This window comes from Onychomys torridus, chromosome 20, assembly GCF_903995425.1.
Source record: "Onychomys torridus chromosome 20, mOncTor1.1, whole genome shotgun sequence".
In the NCBI taxonomy this organism is placed as follows: domain Eukaryota; kingdom Metazoa; phylum Chordata; class Mammalia; order Rodentia; family Cricetidae; genus Onychomys; species Onychomys torridus.
In genome coordinates this window covers 43,997,295-44,020,217 of record NC_050462.1, presented here as the reverse complement: position 1 = coordinate 44,020,217, position 22,923 = coordinate 43,997,295, and the positions used below count along the sequence as shown (strand labels likewise).

The following is a 22,923-nucleotide window of genomic DNA, read 5'->3' as shown; positions in this document are numbered from 1 at the left end:
AAATTCACTTCTTCCTCAATACAGACATTCGGGGAAGTTCACTAAAATAATCTAAATATGTATTATTCTCTTATAAGGTCATTCTTCAGCTTATGCCAAAATTGATGGACACTTTGTTTTAATGAAAAAAAAAATGTCTTAGCTATTTCTTACAAATAGGGTGAATAACTATTTGTTGAGTTTTGTTTTGGAAAATAACCTAGTGTATGTTTAAAGCTCTGCTATATTTGACTCCTTGGTTAGTTGTTCAGTTGTTTTGTTTTGGCTGATGGCCAGAGTGGCAAGAAGGGATTGTTTAATAAGTAGGATGAAGAAGAATTGGGTCACTTTTAATTCTGAGGAAAAGTAGAGTTCCCAGCAATTAATTGGAGCTGTGGCATTGCTCAAACAGCATGCTTCCTTCCACAGATTCCCCAACATCCATCATTTAAAAGGTGAATAGGACTCATTTGTACCCAGGCTTAGCAGAATATTTTAGTACTTCAGCCTATTAAAAATCATATTCTATTGAAGATTTTATTTAAGATAAGACTTTGTAAGATTTAGTTGTTACAGGTCATGGCATAAAGGCGTTATTTGGCAAGGTGACTGATTAAGTTGACAATTAACCCTTCATTATCCAATGAATAATTTTTGAGTTAATAGTTTGGTATGAGGACAAAAATCACCTCCTTGTTTTAGTATTATTCTTAGGTTCATTTCTCCATTAAACGAAGAATAAATGCTCACTCTTCCCATATTATCAATTTACTCTATCTTTAGTTGTATGAATATATTATTTAAGTAACTTCTTGTTCATGATACTTGTACAGGCATCACACACACACACACATATATTACATATATGTCATCACTCATTGTTAATATACTCATCAATTCCACTTGGTTAGGATAGCACTCAATTTACAGTATAAACATTTCCTAACTTGATATGCATACCATTTTGGTAGAATATTTTACATTTTCTAAATTTTATAGAACGCCATTCAGAAGAGAGTTTCTTCAAACTTTTCCATTTGTAATACCCTTTCTCCTATAATTAGTTTTATGTGTACCTGGGTACATAGACGTATAAGATAATTATGCAAACATAGACTGACCATTAAGTTACTAATATGCGATAAAGTGATTTTAAAGCAATTTTACCATTTGTTAAAGACAAAAAGTTTCATAGTTATGAAATGCATGTGTTTGTTTATTTTTGCATACATAAATATTGGCTGAATATTTGATAAACAGGATGTAAAACATCCTCAGGATTTTTCAAGAATGGATGGATATTTCAGTTTTCTGAGAATGCTGCTTCAAGTTAATGCATAGTATAAAATGACAAAAGTGAATTTAGGGCCATTTCAGAATTTGTTGTTAATTTTGTCCTAGACCCAACTAATATATATATATATATATGTAAATTAAACTCAGTCTACAACTAAAGTAGTAATTTTAAAACTCAAACTTGTAACACAGCACCAAGATATGCTGACCTGATTCTTCCTTGGTGAGGGGTGATAGTAGGTATACTAATTACTTTTCAGTTCCTGTGATAAAACACCATGACCCAAGCAACTTATAAAAGAAAGCTTTGGTTCTAGGAAGATAAGAGACCATCAGAATGGGGAGCATGGCAACAGTCCACAGACAGGGACAGGGCAGCCAAAGCAGGTTTGGTACTAGAATGATATTTGACATGGAAATTGACTTCATTTTCTGTGTAGACATTCATGAGTATATAGTAATTTTGTGATTTTTTTCTATTATATATTTATACTTGTAAAGTGATTATAATGACAATTTCTACAAACCCACTGCTTTCCATCATCTCTAAAACTCCAACTTTAAATATTTAGACATTTTGAGTGGTTTTCTTTAACAAACACTTCCTGTCCCAATGCGCATTCACCTTTATATGGCGGGATTTCATGGCGTGCCTCTCTCCTTCTCAGATGTATAGGATCCAAAGGGGAACTTCGTTAACAATTCCAGATTTGCCTTAAGACTTAATTACAGTTTAGTACCATGGGTTACTTCATATAGTCTCATTGCAGCAAATTGAATCATGAAATCAAAGAATCTTAAAAACTGTTTACCCTAGTATTTGCTCAATATTGTTCATGAGTTACTGCCCTTCAGTCTGTGAAACTCTATAAAACAGCTGCATACGAGAGACTTGCAGAACGGTGAACTTGCCACCGTCCAGGCAGCTCATGTTTTTCTTGGACAACACCCTTGCTTGTGAAGTTATTTTAATATTGCATTGAGAGGGAACATATCCCTGCTTTGTGTCCTTCGCGTTGTCACATTTTTATTACTCCCTGAATTAGGCCAGTGACCTCTCAGTGACCAATTATGAGACTCTGTTCCTGTCTACGCACCCCGCGAGGCAGCCATGGCCTTTGGAGTTGCAAGACAGCACTCCACTGAGCTGGTGGGGCCGTGTGGCACATGTGCAATGACAGAGCCACTGGGTAAGGAGGGAAAACGAAGCATGTGCGCACAACAAGTCCATGATGATAATGAGTTACCGTTCTTGGGCACCTTTCCGAATACTTAATGTGTTATTTTTGTCTAATCCATTCACCTAGGAGGGACTATTGTTATTTCCTTCTGCTGTTTTCCCAGAAACAGAACCAAGACATTAAAACATAATATGATTCACTAATATTCACTAAGTTTATAAATAATAGAGATGATGTTTGAAACTAAATGTTCTGACCCCACACTCCACATGCTAACATCTAGCCAATATTCCTGGCAGCTGAAACATCCAGTGCCCATGGGTGACAGAAAGTGTAGCTACTTAACACCTTAGCTGGGCAGTAGAATTCTAGGTTGCTACATCATTGGCAGAAGAGGGATAACATATTATGTCCTCCATAAAGCAACACCTTTTTAACAAAAGACAAGTTAACTGATAAACAATACAGATATAGAATTATAAACACAATATATATATATATATATATATATATATATATATATATATATATGTATATATATATATATATACACACACACACACACACACACACACATATATATATATATATATATATACATACACAACACAGGACCTTAATTTTGAAGATCCTAAGCCTTAGGCTGATATAACTCATTTTACTCTTAAGTGGGGAGTGGTAGCTGTGTAGAAATGATTGGTCCCAAAGGGTGTGATCTATGAGTAATAAACTGAAGAGACTCTCAGCAAGATGGGTCTGTCCACTTTGTTGGCTTCTATGTGTATCATTCCTTCCTTCCACTTTTGGTGTAGAATTCTTTCTCAGGTGGAAGTGCTCTTATTAAATGGTCTTATTATGACTGTCAGTCAAGCAAGTGTGTGTGTGTGTGTGTGTGTGTGTGTGTGTGTGTGTGTGTGTGTGTGTTAGAGAGAAAGTGAACGAGAGAGCAAGAGAGGTGGAGGGAGACAGAAAGAAAGAGACAAGGGTATATAGATTGTGTAGGTTCATGTGCACATGTATATATGTGTGTGAGGCCGGAGGCCAATGTAGGAGTCACCCTGTACTATTCTCCACATTTTTTGAGACAGGGTCTCTCACCAAACCTGTTGTTCACCTATTGCTCAGACTGGATGGCAGTGAGCTTCAGTATTTTTCTTCTCTCCTATCCAGTACTGCAGCTACAGATGCTCAGGATTGCCACGTCTGGCTTTTTATCTGGGTTTGGAAATCTGAACTAAAGCCTCCTTGCTTGGGCAGTTGACACGCTATTGACTTGAACTCAACCCCTTAGACAATTTCTTTATGGCCTGGCACTGGGGATAATGGATGGATTCTGGTGTCTCTATCCCTTCTTTAGGGGAAGATGAACAGTAGTTTCTGTGGCTTCCTTGAGCAGAAAAGAAGGGGCTGAGGATGGAAGGCAGGAGACAGGAGGGCAGGAGAAGGTCAGACAAAAAACTTTGTTTCTGACTCTTTAATTTGGAAAAATCACTTTCTGAGCCTGAGCAATATTTATTTTTATTTTCTTTCTCTTTCCTTCAACTAAACTGAATAGATTTTGATTTGTTGGTACCAAAAATACCTGTCTGTGAAACAGGTTTGATTATGTATGTTATTCTGAGTTTTGCTAACAGAGAGGAGTCTCTAAGGATTATAGATTCAGTGTTCAAATTCTAGATGCAAAACAAAACAGGTCAACTTGAAAATTATCTCCTACTTCACATAACAACTCTTTCCTCTGAGAAGTCCAGGTAATTATTGGCTATACAATGAGGTGTATTTATGAAAGATGAAGACAGCACAATATTGTCAGTCTGCATCAGCATTAGCATTAAGGAGGCAGGTGTGACCTTGCCCAGGGGGTGAAGATATTTTTCTTGCCTGTGAATCTCAGAAGGGATGGCATTTGTCTTTGCAGTTCCATCAGTCTGAAAAGTTGATGACTATGGACCCTTCTGATTGCCTCTGTTCTTGACGTCTGTCTGTGGGGCAGAATAAGGTTGTATGTCTCCAATGAAGGGAAAAGAAACAGGAAATTGGTTAGAGAAAATGAGTGAGGTCCTTGTAGAAGAGGTGGAAACATCAAGCATTTGGGAGTAAGAAGAAAATTAACAGACCCACTCCCACAGAAAGTAGCACACAGGATTGATTATTCATGAGAAACAGATTATTATTACACAAGAGTTCACCCCTCTCCGGTATGGAAGAAACACATACAGTTTTTTCTTATCCCCAGTATTACCTTTCAACAGTTTACCATTCATCCTAGATTCTAAGCTCAGTGGCTTTTTGTTATTATTCATTTGTTTTTGTTTGACTATGCAAACTTGGCTTGTCATGGCATTATTAAGCCCAAGTACAGTTTGGTATGAGATACAGTGCATGATTTTTCTCTAGTGACAGCTGGAGGGACTTCCCCCACCTCACCCCACCCCCCAGTGTTGGGAATTGAACCCACAGCATTGCTTAGGCTGGAGAGTGCTTTACCATTGAGCTACACTCCCAGCAGAACTTCCGAGTAGTGAGGCTTTAGTCCAGGGGCCCTTTAAGTTCTCTCTGAACTCTAGACATCTACTTTCTTTTGGAAGAGGATTCTAGGCCTGTATTCATGACCTTGTGTTTCACAATGTCACAGCCCTCTGCTTTGGGGATTGGTTTATGGTAGCTCCCAACACAGTCTATTGATTATATTGAGTTTTCTGCCTTTGCAGCCCACAGTGAGTTCTGGAATTCTGCCATGTTCCCTCTAGTAACATAGTCCTTGCTTCCCTGCCCGGGTGCTGAGATCCTGGTATCTTAGAGTAGATCATGTCTGGGAAGGTCTCTGTGCTGCCTGAACTTCATGTCCTTTTCATCTACTGGGCCAAGTATGGATCCTTCTTTCTAATAACCAGCCAAGCTCACATTTCCTGTAGCTTTTAGTCTTATATGCCTGGCTCTCAGGGATACCCTATAATCAATTTGTCTTTGCCTGAATTTCCAAACTACCATTCTCCTTTTATTCTTAGATTATGGAGATTGTGACAGGGTAACAGAGTATGAGGTCTGAGCACAGGTTTGTTTCAAATGTGAGGCGATGCAAAGATCATTTTTTAGATTTAATGGTAGCCATAAGTTTTCTTTGATTCCAAGTTCTTCCAGTCCCACCACCCCCCCCCCCACCCCCCCATGGTCCCTCAGCTACTTATAAAATAATCATTCAGAGGCTTAATATTATTTACAAACTCTATGGCCTATGGCTGTGGCTGCTTGCCAGCTAGCTCTTTCATCTTAAATCAACCCACTTCTATTAATCTATATGTTGCCACATGGCCATGGCGTTACCTGTCTGCTGACATCTTCTTGCTCATTGTGCAGTGGGGCTCATATCTCTCTGCCTCTGCCTTTCTTCTTTCCTCTCTCCTGAGATTTCCTGCCTTCCTCTAAGCTGCCTTGCCATAGGCCAAAGCATCTTATGTATTAGCCAGTGGGAACAATGTATATTCACAGTGTACAGAAAGACATCCCCCAGCATTTAATTTTTATTACAAGATTTTTTTCCACACAGAAGCTGGACAAGTGCATGTTTTCAAATGTCCCCAGTTAGTGTTGGACTGGGACAGAGGCAAAGGATGGTGCAGAAGATGCATGCCCATATTTATAACCTTGTCTACTTTTCCTCCACTGCTGCCCTGTCACTTCCTATTTGATCTCTGACTGTTGAGGTTGAAGTAAATAGGAAAATGAATGCCCCAGTCCCATTAAGCCCTGCTCTCAAAGTGAGAAGATTGTGAGTGTCCTTTGAGCTCCTCATGTATGTCACCAAGCACGCTGAGTTAAAGGTAAAGACAGATTGTTAAGTGAGCTAGAAAACTGTCTTCTAATGAAGCAGAAGCTAATGTTAGAAGCACCCATTTAATTACATGTTCAAACATTACTATCAACCTACTCAGCTGTTGCTGGGATCCCATGTAATCCACCGTCATTTTTCTTCTCGTTTGAAAAATTTGAGTTGCTGTCTGCCTCCTCCTTCACTGGGGCTGTTTGAAATAAAAATGCAAAAGTTCATCAAATGCTTTGGTCACATAAGACATTGGTAAAGTAAGCCAGACTATAATTGTCTTTTTCCATCATCAAGTACTTGATATATCTTTGTGCATTTTCTAGATAGTTTTAACTCTTTTAGTTTTACATGTGATATTATGTATCTTGCATAGTTTTTATATATACACATTACAGTGACCTTATGTTGGATTTAAACTTTGTTTCTACTTCTTTATAGTATATCTCCACAAATGGCTCAAAATTTTAATAGATGGATTTACTGTTCCTAGTGTTGTGTAATTTCTGTTTGTTAACAACTTTTGTCTTTTACTGATTACATCTCTTCCAATTGGTGGAGTGAAAAGCAATATTCTACATGTGTTTCATCCCTGTGTAATACACTTTTATGTAATGAATCATTTCCAGTGATTGTCCTGGTGTTCATTTATTCCCACAATGGGCAGAGATACTCCAGTGCCACATTTCCCTATGTAGATGGCCATTTGTCCTAAAACTATAGCTTACATGCAGTGTGTGTGTGTGTGTGTGTGTGTGTGTGTGTGTGTGCGCGTGTGTGCGTGTGTGCGTGTGTGCGTGTGTGCGTGTGTGTGTGTGTGTGTGTGTGTGTGTGTGTGTGTGTAACTTTGTAATTGGTCCAAGCTAACACGAGTGTGTATAAATGTCATGATCACACAGCTTTATGATGAGGCTTTGTCTTTGGTAATGTACATGACTCAGCCCCACCTTTGTTCCTCTTTAGAAATAGCTTTGTTTCCTTTGATCTTGATCTGGATCTCTCTCACAGATATTTTCAACTCCAGCTCTAAAGCAGAAAATAGCGATGGGATTTCCCCCATGTCACAATCCCTCTAAGATCTATGTTTCCTGAAATCAGGACCCAAGAAATTCTTCTTTATTTCGGATTGGTCAGTTTATTTGTGGAGATAATTTGTGCAAGACGGTCTTTGTAATCCACAACCCCATTGTTGAAAGTATTTAAACATTTATAAAATATGCAAAACAGTAAGAAAGTATGAAGCATCTAGAGAATAAAATTAACTGATAAGGAAAACTGGATGGTTAAAAGGATCTCTCAGGTTTCTTTCCTTAGATATTTAGTGCATGGAGCACATTGGTCTTGGAGTTTCAAAGCTCAAAGGATACATCTGTATATGAGAAGAGAGAGAGAGAGAGAGAGAGAGAGAGAGAGAGAGAGAGAGAGAGAGAGACAGGCAAAGGTGTAAGGGAGGAAGGGAGGGGGGGGAGGGAGAGGGAGGGGGAGAGGAGGAAGGAGAGAGATAAAGAGAGGCACCTAGCAAATGCAGAGAAACCAGTCTACTTGTAAACTTGGCAGTTGTCTAAGGGAACAACAACAACAACAACAACAACCATAACCTGGGGATCTGTAATCAACAGTCATTCTTCAAATGACTATGGAGCCCAGCATGTTTCAGAAGATCCACAGTCTACTGTGCTTGATAATGCCTTAGGCCCTGGCAGAAAGAAACATAAATTCTTAATGAGCAACCCAACTTAGCTCACCCTTTTAATAACTCCCACATGATAAAGATCCAAACAATGCTCATTTATAAAAGCTTCTTAAGAAAGAACCAGGGGAAGCAACAGATAAAATCATCCATAAAGATGTTCATCATAAACTTGCCATGCATTTGCAACAGGAAATGATCTCACCCATCCAGTATCTACCACAGCACACTGATTCAGTCTCCCCATAGATTACTTAAAATTCTTGACATACAAACTGCAATTGGCTTAGCCACATGTGTAGATAGCAGTAACAAACTAGTTAACAAATGTGTATAGAATGATTAGAAGTCAGTAGCTAGACTGGCTGACTATCTCAGCTCCAAATTTAACTAGATTTGCATCCTTAGAGAACTTTCCTGACCACCATCTGACTTGTTCTTTTCTTCAGTAAATGGACATAATTACTAACCTAGTCAGCCGAAGGATTCTAAGTTTCTAAATGGAAAAGTGAGAGGAATCTTTCCAATATAGCATTCATTCAATAGTATTAGTTATTTTTTCCCTTGAACTTGGTAGGGTCCATTATCTGTGAGCTGGAGTTAGAGCTATGTGACACAAGCATGTCTAGATATATTTCTTTAGTACCATCTAGAAGCAAATAGAATAATGGGTGGCAGTAACCAGCATTTCTAATACAGATATGAAATAGAAATCAAACAATGAATGAGGCTGGGTAAAACTTTATTGTTTAACTTCATTGATATATGAAAAAAATTGATGCTAGAGTTGTTAGCCAAAGAGGCAAATTTGTTGGCAATTATAATATAGGTAAAACTTCACAAATGGAAGTTTTCCTATTTCAGTGTATCATATATTTATTTATCAACAGCATTTTGTATGTCAGCCCAACACAAGTGGGCAAGTATGTATAGATTTGTTACCAAGACACACACACATATATACTAATGTATATGTTACTAATACATATACATGTATACTAACATATATAGATATATACACATATATGCTTGTGTGTGTGTGTGTGTGTGTGTACGTTAGTAAGAATAATCAGACTGTAAAATGAAAATCATGAGTATTTTAGAGAAATGAGTTTTTGTGGTGCCAAAATTCTAAGAAAATTATTAACTATTTCAAAGAATAATTTTTTGTTCATCCTTTAAGCATCTGAGGCTTTGTGTTTGTTTTGTCTTTTGAGGGAAGAATGTGTGATTTAGAAGTGATGGTATAGACTGAGACTAAATTCCCACAAATGAGTACAGTCAGTCAAATTGTGAGTATTCTCAGGACGTAGGTAACTCAAAAATGAATTATAAAGCAATCAGTCCTTTCAGTGGGCCCCACCTTCCCCATGGACACAGTGCATTCATGCGTTCATCTTACTCTGTGGTTATCAATTTTACAGATGATTACTACTGAGGTTCAGGGACTTTGGTGACTGTTTGCCCATTGAACAACAGAGGCAGGGTTAGTCCAGACTTGGACATGGGAGTTCTGCTCCTTGCTGGTGAGTCTCATTGTGGAGCAAGAGTCCAGTTCTCGTCATAAATGAGCACCCGACTGTCTGTGTATGAGAGCACACCCCTGAGATCCGACTGACTCCACAGCACAAATCTGCTCACTTTTCCTTTGATTGCTTTTGCTTCTGAACTGCCAAGGTTACAACTCATGGCAGCTTGGTCAGATTAAAGGAAAAATCTAGTCTGATGCAGACAAAAGCTCCTTAGATTTTTAAATCCTTTGCCACTGAATAAAATGGATTCAAACTGAATGTGTAGCATGTAACAGTCCGCACTCACCAAGAGACTATTCGTTAACATTCATAAATATTTATAAACACTACTTAATATCATTTTTCTACTTACTAGAACATGGATAAGAGTTGTTAGAAGTACTCGACCTTTAAGTGTGGAGTGTTTAAATTAATTCATGTTATTACTTCAGTTTCACAGCTGACTTGTCTTGTAAATAAAACTTTTCCCTCATTAGAAATGAAGCCAATCTTGCAGCTCCCCACAGGTCTCGTCACTTTCACACCATGCTATTCTCTCACACATTGACCTGGACCCCAGGGGACTCTGTGCAAACTAGTGAATTAAACCAGAAATAATTTCCTATGGCATTGTGTCACAGCCTCAATGATGAAAAAGAAATCTATTCAGTTCTTTGCACTTAATTAGAAAAAATTAAATGAAATCTTCCAGAAATATTTAAAGTTTAATAGGCCAGTATTCAGATTTTTTTAGACTGTACCAATTTCATGTCTACCTCTTTTTTAAATGGTGTTATGGAACTCTCTCTCTCTCTCTCTCTCTCTCTCTCTCTCGCTCTCTCTCTCTCTTTCTCTCTCTTTCTCTCTCTCTTTCTTCCTCCTTGCCTCCATTCCTCTCTTTCTCTCTTGATTGTATTTTGTGATGTTTGTGATTAGTTTTGCTAGAGAGAGACTTCAGCCTCAATTATTTACTTTAACATTTGGATAATGACATGCTTTTTGCCCACAGGTGTTCCAAGGAAGTAAGATAAAATGTGACACCTTTCTCTTGGTAAATATATCATTTCTACTCACTTCCCATTCTCTTTTATGTGCATGAAGCCTCATCTTTCCCCTTGTCTCCTTCCTGGAGACCCCCTTTTTTCTGTTACTTGGATGTTTGCCTATACCTTGTCTCACATTTCTTTTGTAGCAATACATCTTTCTTGACTGTCAGGTGAATCCTGCTAAGCTGAAAGGTTTCTGGGCTTCTGTTCTTGCTCTACAGACTTCTTTAGCGGCCATCTTGCATGACCACTGGCACATGGACTCTTCTCCATACCATGGCTAGAATGACAAACTCAATCATCAGCGTGTAACCAGTGTTCAATGAGGAAAATGCCAGGGTTGTTCTTAACACTTATTATCACACTACATTTACACTAAGTGCCTGGCTTTGATGCATTCTTAAATTTAACAACTTTTCTTTAATTGTTGCTATCTGAGCCATTGAGAACTTTACATCATCTGTCTGAATTACCCCACTGCCCATCTCTTTTCTCATTTTTTTTTTTTCCGATTCTCCATTGATACTGAACTAATTTTACTAGAAATTTCATCAATTCTTATCCTTCTTGTACCTGGTGATCTACAGTGACCACATGGATAGGGCTGTTGCAATCCTTAACTTTGTTTTTATCACATGCTGTCAAATACCATTATAGGCTTTTTCTCTCACTTCATGCCCCTTCTGATCATGGCCAAAGCCATCACACGCTGCCCGACCTTTCAATAATTAAATCTGTGTATTTTGATCTTACATCAGAAATGACTTTTCCAAAGTTTTACTCAGCTTTTCTTCTATGACTCTGCCAATTGTTACTTCCTCGTCAAAGTCTTGCCAAGGTCCCCTAGGGAACATTTGTTGCTTTCAAGCAAACTTCATCTAAGCCTTAGCTCATTTGATTCTAATTATATGCTTCTATATCTGCCTGCTCTATTATGTCATGATAGAAAACCAAATAAGAGCCCCTTTCCTATGTTTCCACCCAGCACTTGCCTTCAGGACTGCCATATGGATAAATCCTCATTTGATGCCTCAATAACTCAACTGGTTAATGAATACCACATAATACGTTAGTCAACCTAAATTTCTTCTAGAAGTAAGCTGGCTTAAGACTACATTAGTTTCCTCCATAATACTTGTGCCCATCTTCATTTATATGGCTTATAGGTCAAGTTGTCTGCCAGTCAGTGTATCTCTCTCCATGTTTGTTTTCTTCAGGTCATACCATATAAGGAAACATGAGCAACTATTTTGCTCAAATAAGAGACATTTATTTAAGGTAAAGACAGTTTCTGGTGAGTGTTCTCCTTGCCATCTTCTTTGATTAGGGGGAGGAGAGAGAGAGAGAGAGAGAGAGAGAGAGAGAGAGAGAGAGAGAGAGAAGAGAAAGATTCTTGGACTCTGTATTTGTGCTTGCAAACAAGCCCACGCTGTATCATCTTACTTGCATTCACAGCCTCTCCAAGCTCTGTCATATAATGGCATCTCATTGAAGACCGTAACATATAAAATTGTGGAAGCACAAGCCTTTACTTTGTTCTCCATTTCTGCTACAGCCAAAGTAGAACTCAGCAGTCATTCATTGTTTTATCAGATACCTATAGTTGGTTCTCACTTCACAGTTGCACGTCTATTAAAATGACATTTCTCAAATTCCTTAAATGTTGTATAATGGTCACTATATGTGTAACACAGCATACTTGCAGTGTTTTACTCATAAAGAATAAGATGAAAGACAATAATCTATTTTATGAGCAACTTTTAAATAGAGTGGAAGTGACAACCCTGGCATTAAATAAGTCATTTCTCCTTAAAAAAATAACATCTCTGAAAGAACCTGAGTTTCTTTGAAAAAAAATTTAAAAATTGAGCATGAGTTTCTTAAACTTAAAATCTATTGTTACCCTTCTCTAGATTTTCATTGTCTTTTTGTGTGCCGACTTTTCATCTGTCATGTAATCTATATCCATCGATAGTGTCTTTTTCTTGTAGGACAACCCTAATTCCAGTTTCTTCCAGGAGGCTCAGTTCAATGACTCCAACCAGAAAACTGTATTCCTTTTGGATCTTCATAGTTCTCATCAAGCGATTAAAATCTTAAGAATTCATTGTGTGCTAAACTTGCTTTTTAATTTTTTGTGCCTATGGAGACCCTTTGACCATGGTAGTGTTGATCTCTTTTCATCCTGTACAACCGATACTAAGTGTTCCATAAAGTCATCCTAAACCCACAGAAGGTCGCCCTAAATGTGAGAACTTAGTGCCCTGTAAGAAGCTATGCAGCCTACTCCCCTCTCCTCCTCTTTGGGTATGCCTCTGGACTCCCTCGCTGGGGTGTGCTTCATCTCGGCCAAGCTCTGAGCCTGAGACTCTGCCTTACAGCGGCTTCACCGTGAGCTGAAGAGCTGGTCGGCTCATGGAATGCTCTGAAAAGAGGAACCCGTTATCTGCCTCCCGTGGTGTGCTCTAGCACACGTTGTACCTGGCTGTAGGGAAACAGCTGGAAGGTCATGCTTCCAAAGTGCTGGCCACGTACCAGCGGTGTGAAAAGAAGACACTTGCGTAGACACCCAGAGGTTCTTTCTTCATCTCCAGTGTGGGAGGCAAAGCCTGTTTCGTCAGAGAGCCCTTGATGTGAATGTTAGTGAAATGAATGTAGGACCGACTTGGCTTTCCCTGGCCCTCGAATCAAGTCAGTTCTTCTCCCCCATGACATGAAACAAAACCACTCAGCGCAGAGTCAATCAATGTAGTCTCACAGAGTCAGTCTCTGACTACATGTTTTAAGATTTGGATGGCTATAAATGGCGGTGGCGCACGTCTTTAATCCCAGCACAGCCAGGAGGATCTTTGTGAGTTCGAGGTCAGCCTGGGCTACCAAGTGAGTTCCAGGACAGGCACCAAAACTACACAGAGAAACACTGTCTCAAAAACAAACAAACAAACAAACAAACAAAACAAAAACAAAAAAAAAACAAAAACAAATCAAAAACAATTGTATGGCTACACGTGCATTTTTGATTAGATTTAGTTTCTCATGATAACTGTTTCACAATAAAGTCATAATTTTATATTTCCAGGGGCTAGTTAAAGTTTAAGTTGATTCCTTGATAACAGTTAGATAACTAAGATCAGTAGATTTCTAGTACACACACGGAGTAAAAAGCCCTTGGTCATGGTTGGCAACGACAGGGATACATTTTGAGAAATGCATCATTAGGCAATTTTTGTTATTGCACAAACTTCATCTGGTGGACTTACACCCACTAAGGTTAGGGTTTAAAAAAGTTTCTTAAAGGAACTCTGGTAATATGAATGAACATGGTTCATAAGGCCTTATATATTTGCATGTTTGATCCAAAGTTGGTAGAACTGTTTGGGAAGGATCTGGAGGTGTGGCCTTGGTGGGAGCTGTGTCACTGCGGTGGGGCTTTGAGGTTGCAAAAGCCCATCCCATTCCCAGTTAAACTCTCTTCTGACTTACATTTGTGGATTAGAGGTGAACTCTCAGCTACTGCTTCTACACTATGCCTGCCTGTCAATCTCCATGTTCCCTGCCCTGATGGTCATAGGCTCACCCTCTGAACGGAAAGCCTTTAAATATATATATTTTTTTTCTATATGATGATTTTAACATGGTGTTTTGTCATGACAATAGAAAAGAAAAATCACCCACACAGGTGGTTAGTCGCATGAACTCTAGTTTATAAACATGGGAACCACACGTAGCCAGGTCCCTTACCTTGCCCACAGTCACATGTGTAGGGTCATAGGATTCTATTCTGTGCTGTTATATAATGCTTCAGAGCTGTGTGTAGATGACCTTGAAAAGTGGGCAGAATGCCTCCAACTAGTGACACTGTATACCACATGAGCAATCTGAGATTTAACTTACAGATGTGCCACGCATGCCAAGTGAATTACACCATGTCTAGTATTTATTTTAATAAGGAAAAATGTTCAAAGATAGGAGTAAAAACGGGACAAGGGAAGCTTCACACAGTGCTGTTGTACTAGGAAGTGAGATCATTGCCGTGGTTTCGGGCCCTGGTGTAGAGGTATTGACCTTGGCTCTAATGACAGCAGAGGCATGCAGGAATTCACTGTGGGACATGGGGGACATTAAAACCTAACCAGATTCTCAAGGAACAAAGGTTAGGATGATAAGACAGACCTCCTGTGGCTGTTGACCCTGATAGATTTGTAATTAATGTGAAGGTTTCTTACTAACCTGTCTCAGCAAACTCTTTTGAAAAACTAGATTTTTTTCTTTTTTTAAAAATAAGATGTAGAGGGCCTTAGGAGAACATGCAGGAATGTTATGAAAATCAGTTTAAAGAGAGTTTTTGTCAAGTTTCAATTTTTTTTAAGCAGGTCTCGGCGCCATCTCCTCCCTTCTCCCTTCCCTTTGTCCTTTCTTGAATCCCTCCCTCTTGTCATCATCCCTTCCTGCCTCCTCTGAAAGAAATGGGCCTGGGTGTAAATGAAACTGAGAGAAGGAAGCAGTTCCCACGAAAGCTCCTCTCTGGCCTCTTGTGTTTTCTGCATCCTATGCGTCTGGGACAGTTAGAATGAAACATTCCCATTAGAACTCCTTCAGCTAGCATTAGTGAAAACTGTAGAATACCAGCAAGAGTTCTGTTCCTGACGCCTCAGGCTAGAATATTCTCTGCGCATTATTCATTACTGTCGTGGACCCATTAGCTTTTGCTATTAGAACTCTGCTTATACCAAAGGTGTTACAGCTGGATGTATGTGCTCCTGATTCTCATTACGGGTTGCTGACCTCTTCCTATAAATCTCAGCTTGGAGTTACTAGCTTTCTACTTGTTGGCCCTAATTGGAAAGTTCTCTGCTATATACAGATACAAAATGTACGATCAGAGCCTGAATTTCTGCCCCTTATTAACATTGCCTCTGTGACTTATTCCCTCAATTCTCTTTCCATTGGAAATCTAGCCGAAACAAATTCCTCAGCTTTGTATACAAGTGAGCTTAGGTAGAACCCATTATATACTGCACAATCCACTAACCAGGAGTGGTGATACTTTGGCAGCTAGAAAATGTTAAAATGGCCTTAAATAATTAAGTACTTGTACACCATTTTTTAAAACTGAGTAATCTAGATAAAAATTCATGGAATTTTCAAAGTTGGAAAATTATTTTTATGTTTGAATTCAAGTATCAAGCATATAATACTAAATGGTGTGATGGATCTGTGGGAGATGTATACTAATTTCATGGAACTGTCCCTTTAGATGGACTCTATGGGCAAAGACTGATGGGTGTCTATAGGAGGAAGGGCGAATGTTTCTGACTTCATCTATCAGAAGAAAGTATTTCCCTGACATAATATTTCTTATTTCTCATTAAAGTAATATATTCATGCTGGGATATTTGCCAGGAGGCTATTATGATATTCATTTTAAGAAAAAGTATTAGCTGTACCCTGTACTCAGAAACTCTTTAACCCAAGATGTCCCAGTTCTGAGTCTTTATGTATGATTTGACTAGAAGTCAGTATAATCCAGACACTCATTTCAAGTGTACACTTAAAAGTGATGGTATATATACATACTTAAATAGTTATACCACTAATTTTATTTAGGTAGCATTTTGATAGTCATGTGGGATATTCTAAATGAATTTTATTCTCACATTTTTTATCTTTTTATATTAAAAAATTCTGAAGAAGTTTCAAAGAAGAGAAACTTGAACTCCACAATCTCATGAGATGAAGTTATCACAACTTTGAAATTTAGATGTGTAGAATTATTGTATCTCTAAGAAATTAAACATAATTACTCAAATATTATCCCATTGACATTCAAATACTCAAACAATACATAGTTTTTAAATAACCTAGGAAGTATAGAATATAATTAATTCAGGTTCACACAGCTCATCAGTGGTTGACCCAAACATGCAGATCAGACTCTTTTTACATCTTCTGTAAATAACTATTTCCAATCTCAGTAAGCACAGTTAAAATTTCCTTCATGTTTTTATGCTGGAGACCAATAGAACTCATAATAATTGTGTTGATTTATAGTTAAAACACAGAAAACATTACTGTGGATACTATATAGCAATTACTACTTATGGATATCTTATGAATTGCTTATTACTTGTAAATATTCAATTAGAAGGAGACCATGGTATTTTCATAGGTCTTCAAGGTTTATCAAGTTTCTGGTCTTTTTCTGTTATCATCTGGGATGTTCTGTACCTTGGTTGGACCCGGTGTGAAGTGCACTAGTTAATTTTAATTTTATCATGGAATACTAATATAGTCTCTTACTTTTCTGTCCCATTTCTATCCTTGTGAACTATCAACGCAAGAGGACACATGTGGCAAAAGTCTGTAACCTCTCTTTCCTGGCTTTGAACTGAATAATTCTTTTTAAAATATTGATGTATTTCCTAAAGATTCTCAGTCATTTCAACATTTGAATCAGGAGATGAGGACTTTCTTTTTTATTTATTTTTTTCTTCATAATACTCCTACCATTATTACTATCTGAATCATCCAGGGTCCTCTAGAAATATAGGCCTAACAGAATAATTTTATAACAAAGAAGACTTATTAGATTGGCTTGTAGAATGCTGTGTGGGCAGTCCAGTATGGGCTGCCTTCACGCCGGAGAGGCTGTGCGCTAATTGCTTCATCCATGAGGTTGTGTACTTTGGCGGTCCCACTCTGGTGCTGAGGGACTGCAGGACTCCTGGAGCACCACTGGTCTTCAGTCAGCATAGGAAGACTGAAGTAGATTCTGATACCAACAAAGGATGGTCGAGGCAGTAATGGTGTTGATGAACTTGCAGACAACAGAGACACACTCTCCAGCGAGATGAAACATGGCAAGCAGACAAAAGAGCAAAAATGTTTCCCTTTGTCCTCTGTACATCTGAGCCACCACTGTAAGTGCCACTTACATTCAGGGTGGGTGTTCTCAACGTCAGTTAATGTAATCAAGATAACCCCTCACAAGTGTATACAGGGGCTCATCTCTTAGTCGATTCCAGATGTAGTCACGTTTGACAGTGGAGACTATTCATCATGCTGTCTTTCTTCCTTCCTGGGGAAATAATTAATTTTCGGTGTGTTCCATCAAATTTTTGTTTACTGAAAAAAAAAGTGCATTGTTGTACCCCTGATGAAATCTTCCCCTGTTTAAATTTCTTATATAAAAACAGATAAGCAGAAAACAATCTACATCTGTAACAAAGTCTTTGTGACAGTGTATAATCAAAGAGACGAAAGCAAAACAAAATGACTGTTTCCAACCCCCTAACACTAGATGTATAGACTTTCCCCCCTACTTCAATAGATTCTGCAATTCTCAGCCAACATTAAGTAGATACTCTGTCTCACAATTTAAGGCCTCAGTCCATGAGAGCACTACCATCACATACCACAACTGATATTTGAGGTTTCTACAAATCTGTCAAAATTCTTTGCAAGTCAAGAGTTCCCAAGACTCCCTCTCCCATTCAGTAATTCCCTAGATAAGCTCCACAGACTCAGCAAGCATTTCACTGATGTTTTCCCAGGCTGTGAAAGGACACAGATCAAAATGGCCAATCGAAGTAGTACATGGTGCAAGGTGGGTGTGAAATCATAGGACTTATACCCTACCTGTATATAGAAACTTCCAAGGAGTTGGCATGACCTTTGTGGTGGTGTCTCTCTTAGTTCTATTTAAACAGTTGAAGGGGTTGCTAGGGGAAAATTGGAGCTATCACTTTAGTGAGTTGTCCCAAAAGAATTAGTGATTTGTTTCTGTTTCTAATGTTTGACTTGGAGGAGGAGCATATCATGATTACAACTTATGCATTTTATTTAAATTTCTGCAAATGCCCCTATTTTATTGTTCACATTATAGTCTTACCATATGTGTGCACACTGAGAGGAAAAAGAAAATCAAATTCCACCTTTCTAAATAATGTGATTATTTTTGCTTGCTACAAGAAACTAAATGACTAGAGTTCTGAAAAACATTGAGTGTTTTGCCAAACAAAAAAACAAAACAAAACAAAACCCCAAAATACTCTTGCATTCTTTCTACCCAAATATCAAGAGAACTCATGTTGCTATTGACTACTAAAAACCATTTGTCATGCCAAGTGTTTGTGATTGCTTAGAATTTTTTCAGTGATTCCATCACCCTTCACTTTTACCATTTGATTGACAAATATAATGAAATTTGTGAACAGCCCCTATCAGAAACAAATGCTGCCATGTATTATCAACTGGAAATAGTCACCTTTCGTCTCAGCAACCTCAAAAAGCATCTGATGTTCCAAGTTCCTTTTCTAAGACATTACACAAAAATTAAAGTATTTCGGAGTTAAAAAAAAAAAATTCCATGGTGAACGCATAGCTCATACATATTATTTGAAATCTTCCTGTGCAACTTTTTATGCTTTAATTTCTGTAGACAATTGAATCATGATGGCTATTAGCACATGTGTTAAGAAGCACATGGATAGTAAGTCTGTAGGTGGCTGTCTCCTCCATCTCTGTCCCAGAGGCCTTTCAGGTTGGCCAAAGGAAGCAGCATTTCCCTTTCTTATTCCTACATTCTTCTCTGACAGATTTTGAATGCAGTGGTCCTTTTAATTTGTCTATGGTATTGGTGGAACAGGTCTATGTTCAGTCGATGCCAAATTTTCCATGTTAGTATTAATCATAACCTAGCCTTCTCTTACTTATGCATTCAAAAACCTGGCTAAGAACCATTTTCTTTGATAGAGATAGTATGCTCAACAGTATGTAGTTCCTGCCTTGTAGGGCATTGTAAACTTATATTCATAAACAAATATTTCAGTCATTCCAAACATATAATCATGTAGTGATTTTTGAGATGTATTCTTAATTTTTCCAACATAAACACTAATTAGTCTGTTATGTTTTTTTTTTATTGCAACATATGCCTTTGTAGCATCCCTGCTTTTACTTTCTAGACAATCATTTTGTGTAGAAATTTTTGATTTGAAGAGTGAACCACTTGCTATGGGACATTTGTTTAATTTTCACAGCTTACAGTTTAAGAGGTTTATTCTATTATCATCATGGTAGGGAGCATGGTGGTGTGCAGGCAGATGTGGTGCTGGCTACATCTTAGCTTGTAGGCAACTGTCCCCCTAAAAGAGTACCTGGTATACAGTTTAGTCTCAGCAAATATATATTTGAATGGATATTAAGGATTAAAATCAGGTCTGATTGTTTATTTGGTGGGTAAAACCTCAAGGCAGGTGTAATCCAGGAGAGAGCACAGTGTCTCCTTCAAAATGTGCAAAGTTGCTGAGTACAGGAGTACATGAAAATGAGCTGAGGTAGAGCATGAAATGTGCTTCAGAGAACTGACATATCAGTGAATTAGGACTGTTGTCATGTGGATCAGACAAGGCAGATCATCGCGTGCTTATGAATAACATGGACACAATACCCAGTAAAGCATGCTAGAACTTACTTAATTGAAAGAAATTTGTTGAGAAGGCTGGTGATAATTGGAAAAACAGGCACGAAGAAGTGGAGAGGTTCATTTAAATGCAGTGAATCATTGATGAGTTATCACTGCCCATATATGTTCAAAATAGATTTATATTGTCAAGCTTTAAAAGGGTAATTTGGATTAATATAATTCACTTAAAGTGACATGCATATTAATAAGTGGTGTTGCCCCCTTCATGTAGAACCTGCTCCCTGATATGGGCCATGCTGTATGCTCTTGTATATGCCAGCTTTACTTATTGCAATGTCATTGTTCACATCCTACAGATGAGGAAACAAGGGGGCTAGAGAGTTCAGTCCACTTGCTTTTGTGTTTTTGTCTGTTTTTTTTTTTCTCACAGAACTTTAAATATCAAACATGGCATTAAATCTTCCGACTTGAATTGGAAGTCTGTGCTTTACCCTACGATGACTCAGAGTCTCCATTAGTGCATGCTAGTTTTCTATATGAGTTTAAAATTACTTAAATGTGTGTAAACTTAGCTCTGTCTGTGTTCCTTGTTCCATTTATTGAAATTCTGGGCACCATGAGAGGTATTTTGTATGTGACATACCCATGAGCCCTTGTGGGACTTTTTTGTGGTAGAAGATATGCCATTAGAGATATAAATAACCATGTAATAACAATTTTGATAAGTGCTTTAAAGAAAACAGTAGTGTCTTTCTTAAGTAGATTACAGAGAAACATTCTCAGGTACTTTCTTCTCTGTGGGTAAGTGTAATTAGATTTACAATATAGCTTACTGTAACCCGAGAGGATGCTTAAAATAGCTTTAGAGAAGTGTCACCACACAACTGTAATCAAGCCCAGAAACACGAAGACGGCCTTCCAGCAGACTTTTTACTTTACAGAGGGAGTTCTGGTGAAATTAGCTATTGTTGAGGAAAAGTGTGATATCTAATCAGGCTCTGAAATCTGAATAAATGTCACAGCCACCTTCCAGTTTGAGAGGGTGATTTTGGGGTTACCTAGGTGACCTACATCAGCTCACAAAGAAACATGAATATGCATGGTGGTGATGACTTCATTACTACCCTTAAGAGAGTGGCTTGCCTTCTCATTCAGCTCTGAACATGAAAGAGATACTATGCCAGGACTGTGGGTGGAGTAAGTATGAATTGCCTACATGTGAATATTGACCTTCAGATATTGATGACATTTGACATAACAAAAAAATTCTATTAAGGTAGGATTTTATTTCATTTAAGACACAATACTGGGTGCTCAAAATAAGCAAAAAACCACACACACACACACACACACACACACACACACACACACACACACACACACCAAACCAAACACCAGGTGTTAACACATAGAATCTGGCGTTTTAGGAAGTCCAAAGTTAAAATCTTCAGTTTTAGTTCCAGAATATACTATTTCGGACTTATTTTGTAATATCATAAATAACTAGCCTTTAAATAACTTTTGGACTACAGAAAAATCAGGGACCTGCTTGTGCCATGTTTCCTTTCCCCTTGATGAACACAAGATGTAGCCCAACTTTTTTCCTCCTCCTTCTCTCTTTTGAAATCTCTTTGTAGAAAAGAGAACATGGCAGTTTCTCAACAGTCCGAGATACATCTATAATCACTGGAAATATCTCAAAAGCATGAGACTATGTTTCTGAGCCATCAGGGAATGCTTAATATGCTTTCACAAACTGCAAATGTTTGTGAAAAAAAAAAAGGAAAGCAATAATTGAAGCCATTGTCATTAATGGAGTCTGTAGAGAGTGTGCTCAGCCCTTTACCACTAAAAACATTATCATTTGAGAAGTTCATGCTTAAGAACTTTGCAATTGAGCTGAAAAAGATAAACATTAAGTAAAATTTCATAATGTTTAGAATCTGTTCAGGACATTGAGTTTGGCCACATTCATAGCTGGAGTATGTGCATCTTCAGTATGAGGCTTCCCTCTTACTGCCTTCCCTGAAAATTTATCCTCTGAGTGAGTCTTCTGATTCCCCTTTTAAAAGTCTTTGAAGGATAAGTAGGAGCTCGCTTAATTTAAAAACAAAACAAAACAAAACAAACAGACAATTCTTTAATAGGACCTCACACATTAAGGCAGGAAAGACTTGGAGATGTGAAATAATATGAAAAGAGCTGGTGGATGAAATTATTAGAACATTGTTTAAGTGTCATTAGAACAGTTAGTATAAGCAAAGGAATGTCTCAGGTGGACTTTTAATCTGTACTCTGGGTTTTTATGATTACTACAATGAGTGGGTTGATAACAAAGACAAGATGAAGGAAGTGGCTTTAGAATGGGAGCCATGGTGAAGATAGTCAGGATCCATGGTGGTAGTGATAAGAAGTCATCTGAAGACATTGAGAGAGTAACCAGGGCAGAAGTGACATGAAATGGAGACATTAGAAACCCATAGGGCCATGCCCAGCTATGAGGAACTACAAATTCTGGTTATGGAAAGATTTCCAAGTTATCAAGACTTTAAAGACCAAGGCTCTCAGATGTCTTGACTCCAAGAGCTGGAACAGTGCCCACTGGGAGTGTCACACATGTAGTGTAGAGTTGACTTGTATGAGGATTTCATCATCCAGGATCTATTTGAGAGCTGTAACAGGAACAGCCATTGTCTACTCTTGGTTGCTGCTCCATGCTGCAGCTCCTCACTGCTACTAGAAACCTAGAATTACATTGATGGCTACATGCTGGAACTGTCAAGCCTCCAACACAAGTAACAGGTGCTATGTTCTATGGCTTTTAAAGTCCAGAACAAAAGACTCCTAACTCATAGATTAGAACTGTAAGACTGTGAAATCTAGCAGTCCAGCACTTAGACTTTGGGCATTGTAAGGCCTGGGGTTGCTGGCAGTTATTACCCACCAATTATTCCTATTTAGATAGAGCAAAAG

General features: G+C 38.2%; 1 protein-coding gene across 4 annotated transcripts in view; it reads left to right on the top strand.

Moving 5' to 3' along the window:
* Window positions 1-22,923, top strand: part of Slc16a7 (solute carrier family 16 member 7) — a 155,935-nt gene that overhangs the window by 17,257 nt on the left and 115,755 nt on the right. The gene's annotated exons all lie outside the window — the stretch shown is intronic.